The sequence below is a fragment of the Cornus florida genome, unplaced genomic scaffold, assembly GCF_030987335.1.
Source record: "Cornus florida cultivar Cherokee Brave unplaced genomic scaffold, ASM3098733v1 CherokeeBrave_3.0.0_Hap2_Chr01, whole genome shotgun sequence".
Taxonomy (NCBI): domain Eukaryota; kingdom Viridiplantae; phylum Streptophyta; class Magnoliopsida; order Cornales; family Cornaceae; genus Cornus; species Cornus florida.
The window spans coordinates 93,702,760-93,709,293 of record NW_026775571.1 but is presented as its reverse complement, the minus strand read 5'-3'; the positions used below and the strand labels follow the sequence as shown (position 1 = coordinate 93,709,293).

General features: G+C 36.5%; 1 pseudogene; it reads right to left on the bottom strand.

The window, feature by feature from the left end:
- Window positions 1–2,619: 2,619 nt before the first annotated feature.
- LOC132306840 (G-type lectin S-receptor-like serine/threonine-protein kinase At1g11330) lies at window positions 2,620–6,534 on the bottom strand (annotated as a pseudogene).

Below are 6,534 nucleotides of genomic sequence, written 5' to 3'. Positions count from 1 at the left end.
GAGGGTTTTGTAAAAAAAAATAAAATAAAATAAAATTAGTTGGCTTATTATTAGAATTTGACAAAATTTTAGAATTACTCTCTCTGTACCAATTTAGTTTTATATATATATATATATATATATATATATATATATTAGAAACAAGTAGGTAGGGTAAAAGAGGAGGGTTTTGTAAAAAAAATAAAATAAAATAAAAAAAATAAATAAATAAAATGAAATTAGTTGGCTTATTATTAGAATTTGACAAAATTTTAGAATTACTCTCTATACCAATTTAGTTATATATATATATTTGGTTGTCCCACAATACTTGTCCACTTATCAAGTTTAAACAGTATATTTCACATTTTTTTATAAAATACTATTAAGATTTTAAAAAATTTTAAACTTGATTATATACATATTCAAACTTATGGTATAGGGTTAATTACAACGACACCCCCAGAGGTTTGCCATATTGACAGCCATATATAAGTTAACCATTTTTTTTTGGACAAAGACACCCCCTTAGATTTGATAAAGTTAACAAAGACACCCCAATGGTCGTGAATTGACATTATTGTCCTTTGACACATTCAATTACCAACTTATCCACTATAATTACTTTTTATTGACCAAAATATCCTAGTAACCATACTCATACCAGTTCACACCCACCACCACCATTTCACAGCCCTACCATTGCCGCCACCAATGAGTTCGGCTGTGGTTTCTCGCGAGGGATAGGTTTGGTGGATGAGAGAGAAAACGTGTGGTATTGGCTCTGTTATTTTCAGGAATTTGAAGTGGAGACTTGTTTGTAAAGGTGGCTTGAAAAGTCTCTATGATCTTCTCCATCATCGATTCAACGATGCTCGCGGGTGATCTACAATCGTGATCTAGGTCACCAATTTTCGATCTGACACACCTCGCCGTTGATAATTGAACCTTTTAAAGCACTTCTAGTGAAGTGTACACAGAGGGGATGGTGGTCAATGAAGTGGTGGTTGGGAAGATTACGAAGTGGGTCTCAAATCAGTTTTGGATTTGCACAAACCCAAATCAGAATTTCCTTCTCTCCAATTCAAAACCCAACCCATCTACAATGTAATATACTTCGTGGTGGAGAAAGATGGTGGCAGCAGCTATGGTTGAGGGGAAGTGGCGGTGGCGATGGCAGTATAAAGAGGGAGATGATGGCGGCGACGCTGTGGTTGGGGAGATGGCGGTGGTATAAGAAGTGGTGGTTGGGAAGATTACGAAGTGGGTCTCAAATCAGTTTTGGATTTGCACAAATCCAGATCATAATTTCCCTTTCCCCAATTCAAAACCTAACCCATCTACAATGTAATCTACTTCGTGGTGGAGAGAGATGGCGGCGGCGGTTATGGTTAAGGGGAAGTGGCGGCGGCAACTGTGGTTGAGAAGTGGTAGCGGTAAAAGGAGGGAGATGATGGCGACGACGATATGGTTAGGGAGATAGCAGTGGTTGAGAAGTGGTAGCGGTATAAGGAAAGAGATGATGGTGGCGACGGCGGATGTGGTTGGGGAAGTAGGCGGCAGCGGATCAAGACAGATGCAAATTAGGGTTACATATATATATATATATATATGTATATATAAGGGCAAATTTGAATTTTCACATGTTCTGGTATTTTACTATAAAAATGAATTAAACATTGAAGGGCAATCTCGTCTTTTCTAATGTTTTAAGGGCTTGTTTGGATCAAAATTTTCACAAGGGATGTCTTTGTTCAATAAATAACTAAATTGTATATGACTGTCACTATGGCATACCTGAGGGGGTGTCATTGTAATTAACCCTATAATATACAAGGAGTTGTTGGCGGAGTTCTTGGCTGCCCGCGTGCTCATAAGTTATGATTGAGCCTAGAGGTTTGCTTAATGTGGGGCCATATCTTTCCAAATCCATTATAATTATTTGGTCTGAATTTATTTATTTATTATTATCATTATAATTATTTAGGTGGGGAGGATGGCTAAAAATCTATATAAAGCAAATACAGGCATACACTGACGAGATTGTCCAACCTCTCTTTTGTAGTGAAGAGATTAAACCATCTGGAATAATGTTAATTGGTGGTTTGTATTTTTATTTTATTGGGTAGTTAAAATTTCTAATATAGTATGAGAAATTAGAAATTGCCATTTAAAAAGGGAAAATTTGAGAGTTGAGACTTATAATCACCTATTTTTGGTATAGTAAAAATTTTGTCAACGTTGATGTAGATTTTATGTTCAACCACAAAAATTTATGTAACCCGTATGGTACTTGTTTACTTTAAGTGTTTCCTAATTGTAATATGCTGTTTGCAAGATTTGTAATAACAAGAAGAGTAGGTAACTCTCTATTCTAGTACTTATTGTTGCTAAAGAAATGCACCGAAATTTGCATTCAATTTGTATTTAGGTCATGAAAAAATATATTTTTCCAACTCAGCAGCATTTTATTTTATTTTTTATTTATCAAAATCAGCATTAAATTACCTATCAGAAAGATATATATATATATATATATATATATATATATATATATATATATATATCAGCATTGAATTTCAAATGCAGAAGATTCTTATTACAGTTTTTGCGAACAAAAAAAAAAAAAATTCAGCTTTGATAAAAGACACACATACACACACATTTCGATCTCTTCAAAGAAACAAAAGGATAAAGGCAAACACTGACTTTTGAATAGAGTTGATGAGAACATAATTATGTTTGAACAGAACTATGGTCTTTATATCCGATACAAGCGTTTTTAAGGGATAATAGTAAGAGAAAAACTCACAGGAATTTGCATGCTAACGGCCATCAATCGTTGTTAGAGTTACATTGTTTGAAGAAAATCTCCTTCTTCGGGTCAGTTGAGAAGATCGTTTATTTGATAAGCCCAATATTTCAGTAAATGCAGGTTGCTTTGGAGTTGGAAGATTAACAATTTCACTACTAAGCATTGAAAGAAGAGTAGAAATAGTTGGCCTATTAGTTGCGAATTCTTGCACGCACAACAGTCCTACATGTACATATCTCAAGATCTCAACTTGAAAGCATGGACCAGAAATTGTTGGATCTATTAGCATTTCAATCCTATCTTCATTCCACAATTTCCAGGCCTGGACACAGCAACACAACCATGAAATGTTGAAATTAGAATGATTAAAAGGGAACCATGTGGAGTAACTGAGGCAATAGTTCGAGTAAACTTACAAATCCTAGAAGGGTTAAAGAGTTCCCATCCTTATAAAAGCTAGTGTTCTTTCGTCCACTTACAATCTCTAACAACAATACTCCGAAGCTAAAGACATCAGATTTTTCTGAAAATCTCCCAAGCATTGCATATTCTGGGGCCATATAACCGCTGCATTGCGTCATTAGACTCGTTAAAGCCCAAGCAATAAAATTATTTGAGTTGTAGTACCCCCATGAGAAAGAAGGATTATCACATGAATGATTGATTATTTTGGGCAAAGCAAAAAGCACTTACTAGGTTCCAACAACCCTTCTAGTGTTGGCTTGTTCTTGGCTACCTCCAAAAATCTTTGCCATGCCAAAATCTGAAATTTTTGGATTTAGATCTTCATCCAATAGAATGTTACCCGCCTTAAGATCTCTATGAATAATCCTCAATCTGGAATCTCTGTGAAGGTAAAGAAGGCCACGGCCAATTCCTTCAATAATGTTGGCCCGTTTTCTCCAATCTAGAAGTTTTTGCTTGATTGGATCTGAAAGAATATTGAATAAAAGAAAAATCAAGTTGGTTAAAGTTATAGGGATAATAAAACTGATGTTGAGACGAAACTTCCCCAAAGACTAGAAAAACAATGGCATTTTGTCTTCTCAACGCAATCAAGTTCCTCAATATGTTAAGATTGTAAAAATAAAATAACTAGAAATAACATAAAGAGCTTTTTCATGAACAAACCAAAGAGAAATCCATCTAAGCTTTTATTTGGCATGTATTCATAGATCAACATCTTTTCTTCTCCTTCCACACAGCAGCCAAGAAGTCTAACAAGATTACGGTGCTGGAGTTCAGAAATCACTACAACCTCATTCATAAACTCCTCCTGCCCTTGTCCGGAGGATCTTGAAAGCCGTTTAATAGCTACATCTATTCCAGATGGCAATTTTCCCTGAAAGTAAAGATTCAATGGAATTTTTTATTTTTTATTTTTAGTAAATTTTAGATGAACAAGTATTACCTTGTACACTGGACCAAAACCACCCTGCCCGAGCTTATTGGCAACATCAAATTTGTTTGTTGCAATTTCCAGCATCTCAAAACGGAAAATGGGTAGCTCTTCCAGTTTAATTTTGTTTAGATTGTCTCCATGCAAGCTTTTCAAACAATATGGATTCACTTTCCTTTTCTTAGGCAGCGACATCTCGCTTTCTTTCTTCCTTCCTGATTCAGAGTTTAGTAGGTAATCTGTATAATAACGCAAATATGTGCTAATCTCTTTAGCTAATTTTAGTGAGCATATACCTCCTGGTCTAGCCATCCTCCTCCATAAAAAATAGGTACAGATTGCAATGGTTACTGACCCTACGAGCACTGCAATTTTGATTACTACTTTTGTGCTTCTGTTTTTCTCTATAAAACAAAAGGAAATTTTTTATTGAGTTAATATGGACTAAGAAAAGAAAAATTTAGACAATTTCCGTAGCTTTCTTTTGTGGGAAAATGGCCGGGAAAAAGTATTAAAATAGACTAACTCATACTTAAAACTAGAGCACAAATGTCAGGTGGCTAACATGTAGTATATTCAATGGTTCAAATTCACAAGTAAAACAAACAGAAGAAGCAATAGAGGATTATTAGAAGCACATATTATTGTTATTTTTTATTTATTTTTGTTTTTTTTAAGGATGATGAAAAAAACTTACCAAGTTCTGAATATGCGATACGAATGTACAGATCTGCTCCACCATAGGGAAATTTCTGTATGTCAATTAAGTCTCCACTCCACTGCATACAACCAATGCCACTACAATACGCATATGCTATACAAGAACAATTATTCAAGCACTGGCTTTTGCAGTTGTCTTCAGCAGCAAAAACCAACTCAGCCAAGGCCGGCACTTTCACTGTCTTTAGCTTTAGAAATCCATCTTCTTTACCCTTTTCACCACCAGTGTTGTTTCTCTCACACTGCAATTGTCTCCTCCTTACACATCCACTGGTCCAATTTCCTCTACTCCATCCCTCCACATCCTTTGGATCAAACCCTTGTAAACAGGTGCAAATTGGTGAACCCTTCACATTGCAGCTTCCAAAAGGACCACACTTGCCATAAACATCACATTCAGTATTTGGATAGGAGCACGTATTTTCCCAAATCTCCTTTCCTTTACTCTTCTGCTTCCTCACAAAAGTTCCATTAGAACTCAAGGAATGGAATGACAGAGAAGACTCATTTATATACTTGTAACTTAAAATTACATTTCCTGTTTCATCATCTACAAATTCAGTTCTTTTATAGTATACAGGAACCATTTCATGTATGCCAATAAAAATCTGGCCATTCCATGGACCACTGCGCCAGTATGGATGACTACCATTCCATATATAAATTTCTGGAATATTCAGAGGATGGATGCCAGAAGTGAACTTTCCAGTGGATGGATCAGAAGGGCTTTTCCATGAGGTCAGCTGAGTCTTCTTATCTGTAAACCTGTTGGTACTAATTTTCATCTCCTGCAACATAGAATCAGAAGGGTGATCAAAACTCTCCCATATTATATTTCCATTGGACTCGTCTCGCAGGATAAGGTTTCCCAAATCTGAAAGCTGGGCAGTCGAATTCACCGAAGAATTTGGAACATCTGAAGTCCAAACAATCTGTTTCTGTCTATCCAAGACCACAAGGTTGCCATCCTTGGATATTGTCAGAGTCCCAGAAGAGTCATTAAGAGGTTTATCTCTATTGGCGACCCATACCACAGTCTTCACAGAGATCTCATTGTACCAGATACCAACATACCGGTTAGTATAATTACCAGGACTAAAAAATCCCAGTTTGAAGGTGGCACCACTGGAGACTATAGTTTCAGGGTCATTGATGGGTTGAGTTGATGTAATTATGTCTTTGGCGTTACAAAGTTGTATGCTACAAGAACAGTAAAATATGAGAACATGGATTAGAAGAAGAGTCATCAAGCTAGCTTGTACCATGGCTAGTCCCAATAACTCTGTTCAGTGCTACTTGGTTGTGAAGATGGAAGATGTGATATATTCAGATCATTTTTTTTTTTTTTTTGGTTAGCACCGGGAACTCCCCTAGGCAGGGCTCCTTAGGGACCCACTCTAGGCTACAAACCTGGGGTGTAGGGCTGCCCCTACCATACACCGGTGAGTCGAGAATCCAGCAGGGGGTAAGGCTCGAACCCGGGCCGCGTGTGACCCAAGCCAACACCTTACCATCACTTTGGTTGCCAAAGGACTTCCAAAACTTCAAAGTTTGAACCAAATAGGGAGATGAAAGGGAGAAATTATTAGTTGCAACTGTTATTGGTGCAACGGATGCATGG